A 15,176-nucleotide genomic window follows, 5' to 3' on the forward strand; every position below is an offset into this window, starting at 1 on the left:
TGTGTGTCGACTACACGACAAGAAAACATCCGTCAACATTAGCAACTTTCAAGAAGGCAGGCCATGTATATATGTTTAGTAATATAAGAACTGAATCGACAAGAGTATTTCTGATTGGTTAAACCCATGTAGGTTCAGACGGCTTAAATGGCGTCAGTGAGAACACAGCTTAACACAGCACGTAGTTGAGAGTAAGAGTTGGAGTCATCTACGCCTGCTTACTTAATCTATTTCATGTCCTGTGTTCCGCTTCTGTTCTTATTGATCACGTCGTTCACGCATGTTCAACCACGTGGCGCTGGCCCTCCACAACACCGGCCAACGCCGATTCAAGGCCAAGCTAGTTTGACGTTACGTTATGCCTAAAAAAGATACACCCGCCGCCGTCACAAGTAGGTTGGTGTTATGAATCTTTAAGATGCACCCGACTCAAGGCCAAGATAGGTTGGCGTTACTCCTCTTAAAGATACACCCGCCGCCGTCTTAAGGCCCAAGTAGGTTAACGTTATGCCTCTATAAGATAAACCTGCCGCTGTCATAAGTAGGTTGGTGTTATGAATCTTTAAGATACAGCCGACTCAAGGCCCAGGTCGGTTGGCGTTACTCCTCTTTAAGATACACCCGCCGCCGTCTTATGGCCCAAGTAGGTTAACGTTATGCCTCTATAAGATACACCCGCCGCTGTCACAAGTAGGTTGGTGTTATGAATCTTTAAGATACATCCGCCGCCGTCTCAAGTATGTTGGTGTTATGAATCTTTAAGATACACCCGCCGCCCTCTTAAGTCCCAAGTAGGCTAACGTTATGCCTCTATAAGAAACACCCGCCGCCGTCACAAGTAGGTTGGTGTTATGATTCTTTAAGATACACCCGACTCAAGGGCCAGATAGGTTAGTGTTAATCCTCTTTAAGATACACCCGCCGCCGTCTTAAGGCACATGTAGGTTAGTGTTACTCCTCTTTAAGATACACACGCCGCCGTCTTAAGGCACATGTGGGTTAGTGTTACTCCTCTTTAAGATACACACGCCGCCGTCTTAAGGCACATGTGGGTTAGTGTTACTCCTCTTTAAGATACACACGCCGCCGTCTTAAGGCACATGTGGGTTGGTGTTACTCCTCTTTAAGATACACTCGCCGCCGACTCAAGGCACTCGGGGTTTGTGTTACTCCTCTTTAAGATACACACGCCGCCGTCTTAAGGCACATGTGGGTTAGTGTTACTCCTCTTTAAGATACACACGCTGCCGTCTTAAGGCACATGTGGGTTGGTGTTACTCCTCTTTAAGATACACTCGCCGCCGACTCAAGGCACTCGGGGTTGGTGTTACTCCTCTTTAAGATACACACGCCGCCTTCTTAAGGCACATGTGGGTTAGTGTTACTCCTCTTTAAGATACACACGCCGCCGGCTCAAGGCAGGTGTGGTTTACTGTTTTATACTGTTATCTGTCTGCGTTATCTACATGCTGCCACAAATGGCGTATGGGAAGTAAAGTCACCCTTTGTTCACACCTGGGTTTTACAAAGACTCTGTAGGCATTAATACGCTCACTAACATGTATATTGATGTGGTAGATGAGCTGTCGGTATCAGCTGTGTGTATCTGCAGATTGTGTCCGCTGTGTGTATCAGCGGTGTGTGTCATCTGTGTGTGTCAGCCGTGTGTATCAGCTGTGTGTGTCAGCCGTGTGTATCAGCTGTGTGTATCAGCTGTGTGTATCAGCTGTGTGTATCAGCTTTCTGTATCAGCTGTCGGTATCAGCTGTGTGTATCTACAGATTGTGTCCGCTGTTTGTATAAGCTGGGTGTATCAGCTGTGTGTGTCAGCTGTGTGTGTCAGCTCTGTGTATCAGATGTGTGTATGAACTGTGTGTGACAACTGTGTGTGTCAGCTGTGTGTACTAGCTTAGTGTATCAGCTGTGTGCATCAGCTGGGTGTGTCTGCTGTGTGTCCGCTGGGGGTATGATCTGTGGGTATCGCTGTATGTGTCAGCTGTGTGTGTCAGTTGTGTGTATCAGATGTGTGTGTCTGCTGTGTGCACCAGCTGTGTGTATCAGCTGTGTGTGTCAGGTGTGTGTCCGCTTGGGGTATCAGCTGTGTGAATCAGCTGTGTGTGTCAGCTGTGTGTAACAGCTGTGTGTATCAGCGCTGTGCTTCAGCTGTGTATCAGCTGTGTGTGTCAGATGTGTGTGTCAGCTGTGTGTATCAGCTGTGTGTATCAGCTCTGAGCATCGGCTATGTGAGTCAGCTGTGTGTGTCAACTGTGTGTACCTGCTGTGTGTATCAGCTGTGTGCATCAGCTGGTTGTGTCCGCTGTGTGTCCGCTTGGTGTAACAGCTGTGTGTATTAGCTGTGTGTGCCAGCTGTGTGTATCAGCTTTGTGTATCAGCTCTGTGCATCAACTGTGTTTGCCAGCTGTGTATGTTAGCTGTGTGTATCAGCTGCGTGTGCAAGCTGTGTGTACCAGCTGCGTGTATCAGCTGTGTGTGTCAGCTGTGTGCATCAGTTGTGTGTATCAGCTCTGTGCATCAGCTGTTTGGATCAGCTGTGTATATCATCTGTGTGTGTGTCAGCTGTGTGTATCAGCTGGTTGTATCAGCTGTGTGTATCAGCTCTGTCTTTTAGCTGTGTATCAGCTGTGTGTGTCAGCTGTGTGTGTCAGATGTGTGTGTCAACTGTGTGTGTCAACTGTGTGTACCTGCGGTGTGTATAAGCTGTATGCATCAGCTGGTTGTGTCCGCTGTGTGTCCGCTGTGTGTATTAGCTGTGTGTATCAGTTGCGTGTGTCAGCTGTGTGTACCAGCTGTGTGTATCAGCTGTGTGTGTCAGCTGTGTGTGTCAGCTGTGTGTGCCTCATGACGTCAATATTGGGTGGAAAAGGCTGATGTCTTCCAACTTCAAGAATGGTTGTTTCAGTCCATATCCACCACATGTATGTGCTATCCTTTGACAAGCTTTCTAATTCGCATATTAATTAAAAACGAATCCTGAAAACGACAAAAAGAAATTCCTTTTACTTTGGCCTTACCTCTGCATCTACGTTTGTGCAAAATATGCACATATTGAAAAGAAGAAAAACCCTACAACCCTACACCCAATTGGGATACGATGACATGCATCAGCCAAGTCAGCGAACCTGACCACCCGATCCCGTTAGTCGCCTCTTACAACAAGCACAGTCACCTGTTTCGGCAAGTATGGTTGCTGAAGATTCCAACCCGGCTCTTGACGGGTCCCAATACCAATGCAGGGCGCGTGTAGGCAAGGGGAAATCTCGTCAGACCCTTCAGCCTTCGATGGGGCTATTGCAAAAGAAGATATAGTGACACAATTTAGACCATAAAACTAATACTAACAAATGTTTATTTAAACAAGAAACGAAGCTGAAAATCCACCGGTTCCATGCTGTTATTAAATTCCAGTGTGCAGATGGATCTCCAATCACTCAGTCACGCGCCCTGCAACGGGAACATCAATTTCAAACGTCGACTAGCATATGCTGATATAAATGTCTGCTCACCTTCACTTCGTCACAACTCCACACAAACTAGTTCCAGATTAGGTGTGTATGATGTATTTGCACTGTTTTCCGTTCCACGTTTCGAAGCACGATGAGACTGCATTATTAGAAATCGCTGAAACCCGTTGCGTACCTGGAATACCCACTTCCCAAAGAAAACACCGATTGTCACGCCTGGCCCGTGATATTGCTGTCCGTTGTGCGTCGCGCTGTGCTGTGAGTCTGGCAAAAATGACTTGTCTGTGGGATGGAGTCTGGGAACCTGACATCTGTGGGAAGACAGGTGACGGGGAGCACATCCACATCAAGGCATATTGATTAGAAACCGAAACAATAACTATAATGTACGTTAGCTTAGATTGAGAAATATCGTTAAATATTGAGCCAGTAGACGTGTTTGAGTCGTATGTGACCTTTGCATATGCTCGACCGACACCTTGCCGACACCATCACACTGACCACGGGTACCTACGTACGTGTTTCGTCATAAGCGAAAGCTCGCAAGTTGAATGTCGTATACCTTCAGCAGCGGTTTCAACTTTTCAGTTCATCAATTGACGAAAGGAACACATATTCTATGAAAAAAATAAAAGCACCGAAATTTAATGATTCCAGAAATGCAAGTAATTGCTGTTATCACGGGTTCAGTAAAATCAGACCTTCAACTCGCCATCCATGCCTGCGTGGAAATCTGAAGATACCTCAATAAAAGGTCATTTTAACCCTGGGCGAACTTTGACTGCCCAATCAAAATGAAGGATGGTGGGTTCATGAGGTGAGGTGAAGTGTGGTGAGGTGTGGTGAGGTGAGGTGAGGTGAGGTGAGGTGAGGTGAGGTAAGGATGAGGTGAGGTGAGGTGAGGTGAAGATGAGGTGAGGTGAGGTTAACTTCCCTTTCAACATTATTTCTCTGATACTGCGATGTGCATGCACATGTGTGTGGCTGCATGTACTAGTCCAGACGAATACAAGTGTTACAGTGCTAGCCTACTTTGATACCATGCCGCAGTTGAACAGGGATACCACTCAGACACAGTATACAACACGCCCATCTGTCGCAAGAACCTGTAAGAATGTAGTTTGTTGCAGACATTTAGTGCATTTTATTGGGGTAAACAGGGCTATCGTTTAGTGGAATTTTGGAGGTACCCAAACCTACCCATTCACCTCAGGGCGCCGTTGTACAAAACAACATTAGCCCCACGACTGTCTTAAGTCTATGTTAAGGTATGGGAGTTACGATCACCTTAGCGCTAAGATCGCTTTGTACAACGGCACCATGTCCTCGCTGGTCTGTTCAGTTGTCAACAACAACCAGTTCTCGCGGTAACGATGAGATTCATATGAACTAAAAAAACAACATATTTCGCCCATCGGCATGGTTAACACTTGTGTTTTAGATGAGGCGGGTTATCAGACACTCAGGTGTAAACACGGGCACCTGTCAACACACACATGATGTTCGTCTACTGTCTCGGGACTGTATAATTTACGCGCATGCTTTTATTGTGAGCTTTAATTCGTGTGGCGCTGTCGTAGAGGCGTAGAGACGTTGATTCAGTAAGATGTTGCCGATGTCGTGCTGGTCAAGGGTGGGTGTGTGCATGTTCCTGTTGTGGTCATTCGTGGCTCGGACAAAAGGTAATATGTACCAGCACGGGGAGCACGTTGTTACAGGGTACCTTGAACTGGCGCTGTCCGTGGATGTATTAGCCAGCATCCTGTGTGATATCAATGTTATTGTATTTATCATTCAGAATCCCGTGCGATATCAATGTTACAGTATATACAACGCTGCATGAATCGTGATGTCAATATTACAGTATATATCAAACTGCATGTTGTGTGATAACAATGTTACAGTATATATCACGCTGCATGAATCGTGATGTCAATATTACAACATATGTCAAACTGCATGTTGTGTGATAACAATGTTACACTATATATCACGCTGCACATATCGTGATGTCAATGTTACAGTATGTATCACGCTGAATGCCTCGTACTGTCAATGTTACACTGTATATCACGCTGCATGGTCTCGTGATGTCAATTCTACAGGATGTATCACGCTGCACATAATGTTACAGTAATGTGACGTCAAAGTTACAGTATGTATCATGCTGAATACCTCGTGATGTCAGTGTTACACTATATATCACGTTGTATGCCTCGCGATGGAAAGGTTTAGAATATATCGTGCTGCGCGCCTCATGACGTCAATATTACAGTAGATATCACGGTGCATGGTCTCATTGTGTCCATGTTACAGTATATGTTACGCTGTATGCCTTGTGATGTCAGTGAAAAAGTATGTATCACGCTGCATGACGTGTTACATCAAAGTTACAGTATATATCACGTTGCATGCTGTGTTACATCAATGTTACAGTATATATCACGTTGAATGCTGTGTTACATCAATGTTACAGTATATATCACGTTTCATGCTGTGTTACATCAATGTAACAGTATATATCACGTTGCATGCTGTGTTACATCAATGTTAAAATATATATCACGCTACATGCCTCGTGATATCAATGTTACAGTATATATCACGTTGCATGACGTGTTACATCAATGATACACTATATATCACGCTACATGCCTCGTGATATCAATGTTACAGTATATATTACGCTGCATGACGTGTTACATCAATAATACAGTATATAACACGCTGCATGCCTCGTGATATCAATGATGCATTATATATCACGCTGCATGACGTGTTACATCAATGTTATGCTATATATCACGCTACATGCCTCGTGATCAATGATACAGTATGTATCACGTTGCATGCTTTGTTACATCAATGTTAAAATATATATCACGCTACATGCCTCGTGATATCAATGTTACAGTATATATCACGTTGCATGACGTGTTACATCAATGATACACTATATATCACGCCTCATGCCTCGTGACATCAATGTTACAGTATATATCACGCTGCATGACGTGTTACATCAATAATACAGTATATAACACGCTGCATGCCTCGTAATATCAATGATGCATTATATATCACGCTACATGACGTGTTACATCATTGTTATGCTATATATCACGCTACATGCCTCATGATCAATGATACAGTAAATATCACGCTACATGTCTCGTGATCAATGATACAGTATATATCACGCTGCATGACGTGTTACATCCATGTTACAGTACATATCACGCTACATGCCTCGTTATATCAATGATACACTATATATCACGGTACATGTCTCGTGATATCAATAATTCAGTATATATCACGCTATATGCCTCGTGATATCAATGATACAGTATATATCACGCTGCATGACGTGTTACATCAATGTTACGCTATATATCACGCTACATACCTCGTGATATCAATGATACAGTATATATCAAGTTGCATGCCGTGTTACATCAATGTTACACTATATATCACGGTACATGTCTCGTGATATCAATGTAACAGTATATATCACGCTACATGCCTCGTGATATCAATGATACATTATATATCACGCTGCATGACGTGTTACATCAATGTTACGCTATATATCACGCTACATACCTCGTGATATCAATGATACAGTATATATCACGCTGCATGCCATGTTACATCAATGTTACACTATATATCACGGTATATGTCTCGTGATATCAATGATACAGTATATATCACGCTGCAGGACGTGTTACATCAATGTTACACTATAAATCACACTGCATTCCTCGTGATATCATTGATACAGTATATATCACGCTGCATGGTCTGTTACATCAATATTACACCCTAAATCACGCTGCATGTCTCGTGATATCAATGATGCATTATATATCACGTTGCATGACGTGTTACATCAATGTCACGCTATATATCACGCTACATGCCTCGTGATATCAATGTTACAGTATATATCACGGTACATGTCTCGTGATATCAATGTTACAGTATATATCACGCTACATTTCTCGTGATATCAATGTTACAGTATATATCACGCTACATGTCTCGTGATATCAATGATACAGTACATATCACGCTACATGCCTCATGATATCAATGATACAGTATATATCACGCTTCATGACGTGTTACATCAATGTTACACTATATATCACACTGCATGCCTCGTGATATCAATGATACATTATATATCAAGCTGCATGCCGTGTTACATCAATGTTACACTATATATCACGCTGCATGTCGTGTTACATCAATGACACAGTATATATCACACTGCATGCCTCGTGATATCAATGACACAGTATATATCACGCTGCATGACGTGTTACATCAATGACACACACAGTATACATCACGATGCATGCCGTGTGATCCCAGGTGTGGGTGTCGTCATAGGTCCAGTCAACTGCCCACAACACCCGGCCGCCACCCGGCACTTCTACGACTCCACCACCAACAAGTGCTACTACTTCTTCGACGTAGACGACACCCTGGAGGAGGCTGTCAGTCGATGTGAGGCGGAAGACACAAGAGTTGTCGAACTTGGGACAAAAGAAGAACAGGACTGGCTTGTTGGGGGAGTCAGTGGCATTCGAGGTACGGATAACAATTTCTTTTCACCTTCAGAAAAAAACATTGACAAAACGGATATGCTGTCGTCATTCTAATGTCTATCATGTCTGAGGAAATTGGGATTAGCTCCGTGATGAAAACTGTTGATATCAGTGGCATGGTGGGTAATTTATTTTTTTTGTAAATAAAGAAATTCCAGAAAACCTTGAAATTACCTATCATTCCAATACATCCCATATCGTGAAGTCAGCAAGTCTTTATTCAAGGGCCCTGACACGAGGGATATAGTATCTCGGGAATTCTCGAGATTAACAAAACAACTCGGGAAAATTAGAACAGCAATGTTAAGCGTCCAATTACCCTGTAATATAATGTAGGGGTGTGATGCAGTAAAACTTACGTCATTCTACAGGGGCGGTCGGGTAGCCTAGTGGTTAAAGCGTTCTCTCGTCACGCCGAATATCCGGGTTCGATTCCCGACATGGGTACAATGTGCGAAGCCCATTTCTGATGTCCCCCGCCGTGATATTGCTGGAATATTGCTAAACGCGTCGTAAAATCATACTCACTCACTTACGTCATTATACATAGTATACTGCACACGACGGAGGGAATACTGGTTCTTGCTGTGGTGAGTACCATGACAACAAATGTGCCACTGAGCTTACTTAAGCACATGACTCCATTGCCGAAAATACGATTTCGTCTCCGCTTCCTTTCAGCCCGTTGAGGGGCGGTCGTGTAGCCAAGTGGTTAAAGCGTTCGCTCGTCACGCCGAAGACCCTGGTTCCATTCCCGACATGGGTAAAATGTGTGAAGCCCTTTTCTGATGTCCCCCGCCGTGATATTGCTGGAATATCGCTAAAGGCGGCGTAAAACCATACCCACTCACTCACTCACTCACTCCAGCTCGTTGGGGCTGGGTACAAGACGAATAGAGGGCCACGTGGTGCGATGGCATAGGACGTTGTGTGTTGCTTGCCGTTGAGAAGCATTATCTGTTTACTGGCGTCCCGTCTTTCATTTTACGGCAGTATTGATCATTTTCTGATAATACTCAAATACAATGCATCTGCAATGTGTTTTTTCAACCTTTTCGTGTCGTTGACGGTACGAGTAAGTATGCTTTTACGTCGCTTGTAGCAATATCCCCGCAATATCACGGCGGGGAACACCAGAAATAGGCTTTATACATTGTACCCATGTGGAATAGCACCCTGGTCTTCGGTGTGAGGAGCGAGCGCTTTACTATTAAGTTACCTCGCCGCCCCGCTGACAGGTATTACTGGGACCAACCTTTAAACAAAAGTTGATGGCAATGACCAATATATAGTCATGACCATTTGAAGCCAATATTCACATTCTGTCCCTAACTTTTCCAAGAATAACAAAAGACTGAGTATGGTTTTCCGCCGCTTTTAGCAATATTCCAGCAATAACGGGGGACACCAGTACAAAATGGGTTTCACACATTGCACCAATGTCTAGCCGACCGCCCCTGGAACAAGTGAATGGAAAGTTCCAATGCTTTTTTGGTGCTCTGTCACTATGAAAATGATCTCAGGTCTTCGGCGTGATGAGAGAACGTTTTAACCACTAGGCTACCCCACCGCCCAATAACAAAACACCGTTAAAGCCATGTTTCTTAGACAATCATTGTTAAATACATAAATGTTATCCTCGAACTTCCACTGTACACTTACCGTTTGTATCATGGGCCTATGGCATACAATACACTTGAATAAAGACTACTACTACTACAACAAAACACCGGCTCCTTATATAAAGTGCTTCTGTCCAATAGGGATGGGCTGCCATCCTCTCATCCTATGGCTGGGTCTGGTCCAACAATCCCCCGACACCTGGAGCTGGTTCTACAAGAGCAACCGATGGCTTGTGGTCTCGCCTCGGTGGATACATTCGCCTCTTTCCTCTTCTCCCGGATACACGCGAGCAGTCACGGAATGGGACGGAAAGTGGCGAGCCGTGACGAGTGGACAAAAAGCCAAAGTTGTGTGTGAAGAAGTAACAGCAGGTATTTCTCTTTGTTTTATTGCAGTAGCAGTAGTGGTAAATGTTGTGGTAGGTGTAGAAGTGGTAAGTGTGGTGGTGGTCGGTGTAGAAGTAGCAGCTGTGGGTGTGGAAGTGGTAGGTGTAGAAGTGGTTGCTGTGGTTGTGATAGGTGTAGAAGTAGTAGCTGTGGTTGTGGTAGGTGCAGAAGTAGTAGCTGTGGTGGTGGTGGTAGGTGTAGAAGTGGTAGGTGTGGTAGTGGTAGGTGTAGAAGTGGTTGCTTCGGTTGTGGTAGGTGTATAAGTGGTAGGCGTGGTAGTGGTAGGTGTAGAAGTAGTAGCTGTGGGTGTGGTAGGTGTAGAAGTGGTAGGTGTGGTGGTAGTAGATGTTGAAGTAGTAGCTGTTGTGGTAGTAGGAGTAGATGTAGTAGCTATGGTGGTGGTAGGTGTGGTTGCTGTGGTGGTTGTGGTGCTGGGTTTAGAAGGGGCAGCTGTGGTAGTGGTGGTAGGTGTAGACGTAGTAGGTGTGGTGGTGGTAGGTGTAGAAGTAGTAGCTGTGCTTGTGGTAGGTGTAGAAGTGGCAGCTGTGGGTGTGGTAGGTGTAGAAGTGGTTGCAGTGGTAGTGGTAAGTGTAGAAGGGGCAGCTGTGGGTGTGGTAGGTTGAGAAGTGGTTCCTGTGGTGGTGGTGCTGGGTTTAGAAGGGGCAGCTGTGGTAGTGGTAAGTGTAGAAGAGATTGCTGTGGTGGGGGTGGTGGTGGGTGTAGAAGTTGTTGTATATTTGTAGTAGTCGTAGTCGTAGTCGTAGTCGATTTGTAAGTGAGAATTATCCTAAGTAACAGTTACTGTAGTTTAACTTGTAATTTGACATATTGGGTACACGAGGACTTTCAGAGAGCGATTGTATGTCTGTAAAAGTTATAAACCCCTGACCACCTGGCAGATCTTCTCTGACGCGTTGTCTGTTCTTATATAAAATAGCTACGCGATACATCGCAAAGAACAATGAAGAATAATTAAATTTCCCTTGGGTTCATTGAAATTCCTGCATTGTGATTAGCTGAATTGGTCACGTGTTATTGTATTCATTTATCAATGATTGTAAACACTTTGGCCAGGCCCACCGAAGCGGACTTCTTTTGTAAATGGATATAGCTCGATTATATATAATGTCTGTAGAAGTTCTATGCATAACTTATATAAGAATGAAAACCGAATTTGATGCGTGTAACTATCTTGTTTGGTTTAATAAAGTGATTGTAAATATCTCTCGCTCTCATGAATTTCTTCAGTTCTGCTTTTTATTTGCAAAATGAATGACGTATCGCGATTGTTTATGAATGAAAAAAGTAGTCTCGGTGTGACAGAGGTCACGGTTATCCAATCAAAACGGATAAAACTAGGTCAACCTTGTTGGACACACGTGTGACGTACGGATTTAGTATCTTACCACCTGTATCATCACCAAGTGGGTAATAAAAGAAATAATCTTCAACGTCAGTATATAATATACCATATAAGTAGGGTAATTCTGAGTGTAAGTGACGTCATATCTAACACTATGACGTCATAATATCCGTACTGATTAATAAAGGAGTAAATCTTCTGGAAGGATGGTAATTCTCGGGGTAAGCAGCAGTATGTTGAAGCGAATATGAAAACAGAGGCGACAAAAGGTAATGTAATATTACTGTGTTCGAATGAGTGAGTGAGTATGGTTTTACGCCGCTTTTTAGCAATATTCGAGCAATATCACGGCGGGGGACAGCAGAAATGGGCTTCACACATTGTACCCATGTCGGGAATCGATGTCGTGACGAGCGAACGCTTTAACCACTAGGTTACCCGACCGCCCCTGTTCGAATGAGAAGCATGAGAGTGTGTATTTCAGTCCTATTACTGCAGGCAAGCAGGTCGTTGATGTTGACGAAGGGCACGAGTGTGGTGCTGATAAACCAAGGACCATAGTTGGGGCGAAACTAGGATTCGAACGTGAAACCAGTGGGTGTTGGTACGGCTGAGGGACGCATCTTTCTCCTCATCCCACCCCCACGGTGGCATGCACAGATGACACAAGGTAAACACAGTAATTCTGTCACATGTCCATATAAATATTTTGTTCCTATTGTGATGTTTATTGCATGTTGTTCTCCCAGGGGATATGCCGCCAACATCATCTCCACCTCCCCTTACGCCGCCTGCAACATCGCCGCCCCCAACACCGCCCGCAACATCGCCGGAAAAAAAACATGAAAACACCGAGCGCATGCGCAAAAGTTGGGCGCGAAGCAGACGACATCGCCATCACAAACTTTGAGCAACTCTCCTCCAGCGTGCTGGTCGCTGAGCTGAACGTGACAAGAAGGAACTCAAGGCTGGCGTGTGCTGTGGCCTGCTCCAGGAAACAACGTTGTCTGATGTTCAAGAAGCAGCCGTGCAGCCGAGAGTCGTGTTACACGTACAGTCTGTCCAACACCGGGTCTCCTGCGGACTGTGGGGGCAGCCCGCCACCATGTTACTGGAAGTCCTGCTGGCGTCCGGAGCTGTGACGCCCGTGTCATCTCACTGGACCATTTATCATGTACAACCCGTCCTGCTGGTGTCCGGAGCTGTGACGCCAATGTCATCTCAGGTGATGTACTACCTGTCCTGCTGGCGTCCGAAGCTGTGACGCCCGTGTCATCTCACTGGACCATATATCATGAACAACCCGTCCTGCTGGTGTCCGGAGCTGTGACGCCCGTGTCATCTCAGGTCACGTTCTACCTGTCCTGTTGGCGTCCGGAGCTGTGACGCCCGTGTCATCTCACTGGACCATATATCATTTACTACCTGTCCTGTTGGCGTCCGGAGCTGTGACGCCCGTTTCATCTCAGGTCATGTACTACCTGTCCTGCTGGCGTCCGGAGTGTCCAGCTGGTAGACTGAATGTGACATTGCTCTGAGATGACAAGCCGATAGTATTCAATATTTAAATCATCATTCAAATTAACAATAAACAACAGCTGACATGTTGATCTGTGACGCCAATGTCATCTAACTACACTATATATCGTGGCTTGTATAGTACCTGTCCTTGGTCGGTGGGATAGCCAAACGTTCGGTCGTCACCCGGGACCGATTCCCGACATGGGTACAATGTGCGAGGCCCATTTCTGGTGTCCCCAGCCGTGGTGTTGCTGGAATATTGCTGAAAGCGTCATAAAACCATACTCGCTCACACACTTCCTGACCAACATCATGTCAGATGATTTGTACCTGGTCACCTTCAAATGGAATGAACTCTACCACTGCTCAGCACAGACTGGAACAAGTGAGTGAATCAGTGTGGTTTTACGCCGCTTTTAACAATATTCCAGCAGTACCACGGCGGGGGACACCAGAAATGGGCTTCGCACATTGTACCCATGTCAGGAATCGAACCCGGGTCTTCGGCGTGACGAGCGAACGCTTTAACCACTAGGCTACCCGACCGCCCCTGGAACAAGTGAATGAAAAGTTGCAATGCTTCTTTGGTGCTCTGTCGCTATCTTTACTGCCCATCAATTGAAAACCAACAGCAGAGTGGACAGCTCTGAGTGTATAATGTATGACTTTTCATTTATGTAATGTATAATGTTCAAAAACGAGAATAAACCGAGGGGCCTGAAGTTGGCAGCGGGCTCGTTATTCGTTTTTCGAATAAGGAAAAACAATCCAGCACCGGGTTCGTTATTCAAAGGCTTTATATTAAACAACTACACAACTACACTGGTCAAATACACTGGAACTCAGTTGATATATGACAGCGGGTTCGTCTTACATCGTCCAAAAGCTGTTTAGTTGATCAGTACTTTTGAATAACGAAAAGCAATTTCATTACATCGTGAAGTACCCTTGGTGCAAAACTGATACGCCGACATATAACTGGAATGCTGTTGAAAACCCAACTCACTCACTCGCTGTTACCTTGTCGGGTGTTAAAGTCACATGGAAATAGAATAATGTTTGGCAAGAGTGGCTCAGGTATTACTTCCCAAGGTGGTGTGTTATTACATGCCGCAAAGTAGGGGTTCCTGTACGCCATCCATGTTGTACACAAGATGAAATCCAGAGACGTTTGCACACGCATCCGTACAGGGATAAACAGAGTCCGGGCAGCTTGTAACGTGGGTGACATGCCCGAAACCAGTCATTTCCTGACAAAAGAAAGTTCGTGTCGTGGTTGTTTACAGCCATATCTGACAATTTGATTGTATCATCTACAGGAAACCCCGTGAAGTCTTTGATGTTTGTTTGTTTGTTTGTTGTTTAACGCCGCACTCAGCAATATTCCAGCTATATGACGGCGGTCTGTGAATAATCGAGTCTGGACCAGACAATCCAGTGATTGATATAATGAGCATCAATCCAACGGGCCTGACCACCCGATCCCGTTAGTCGCCTCTTACGACAAACATAGTCGCATTTCAGGACAAGCATTGGTTGCTGAAGGCCTATTCTACCCCGGATCACAGCATGAAGGTACACTTAAGTTTGGTTAGTTTGTAGTTTAACGCCGCACTCAGCAATATTCCAGCTATATGACAGCGGTATGTAAATAATCTAGTCTGGACCATACAATCCCGTTAGTCGCCTCTTACGACAAGCATAGTCGCCTTTTAGGGCAAGCATGGGTTGCTGAAGACCTATTCCACCCCGGATCTTCACGGGTCCAGTCACAGCATGAAAGTACACTTAAGTAGAAACATCACAGTCGCGGATGCAGCTGATGTAGTTGTGCATGGAAACATCCAGGTCCTTCTATAGCGTCAAAGTGACGTCGTGGCAGCAATCGCCATACACACCGCACAGGTCATCATAAAAACACCCCATCATGTAGAGACTCGTGAAGATCTGGGGTAGAATCAGTCTTCAGCAACCCATGCTTGCCGTAAAAGGCGACTATGCTTGTCGTAAAACGCGACTAACGGGGTCGGGTGGTCAGGCTCGCTGACTTGGTTGATGCATGTCATCGATCCCAATTGCGTGGATCGATGCTCATGATATTAATCACTGGATTGTCTGGTCCAGACTCGATTATTTACAGACCGCCGTCATATAGCTGGAATATTGCTGAGTGCGGCGT

The 15,176-nt window shown here is 45.0% G+C and overlaps 1 pseudogene; it reads left to right on the top strand.

The window, feature by feature from the left end:
• The first annotated feature begins 234 nt into the window (after positions 1 to 234).
• On the top strand, positions 235 to 12,618 carry LOC139457906 (uncharacterized; annotated as a pseudogene).
• The last annotated feature ends 2,558 nt before the right edge of the window (positions 12,619 to 15,176 follow it).

This window comes from Haliotis cracherodii, unplaced genomic scaffold (assembly GCF_022045235.1).
Source record: "Haliotis cracherodii isolate W230 unplaced genomic scaffold, xgHalCrac1.p SCAF_12, whole genome shotgun sequence".
In the NCBI taxonomy this organism is placed as follows: Eukaryota; Metazoa; Mollusca; class Gastropoda; order Lepetellida; family Haliotidae; genus Haliotis; species Haliotis cracherodii.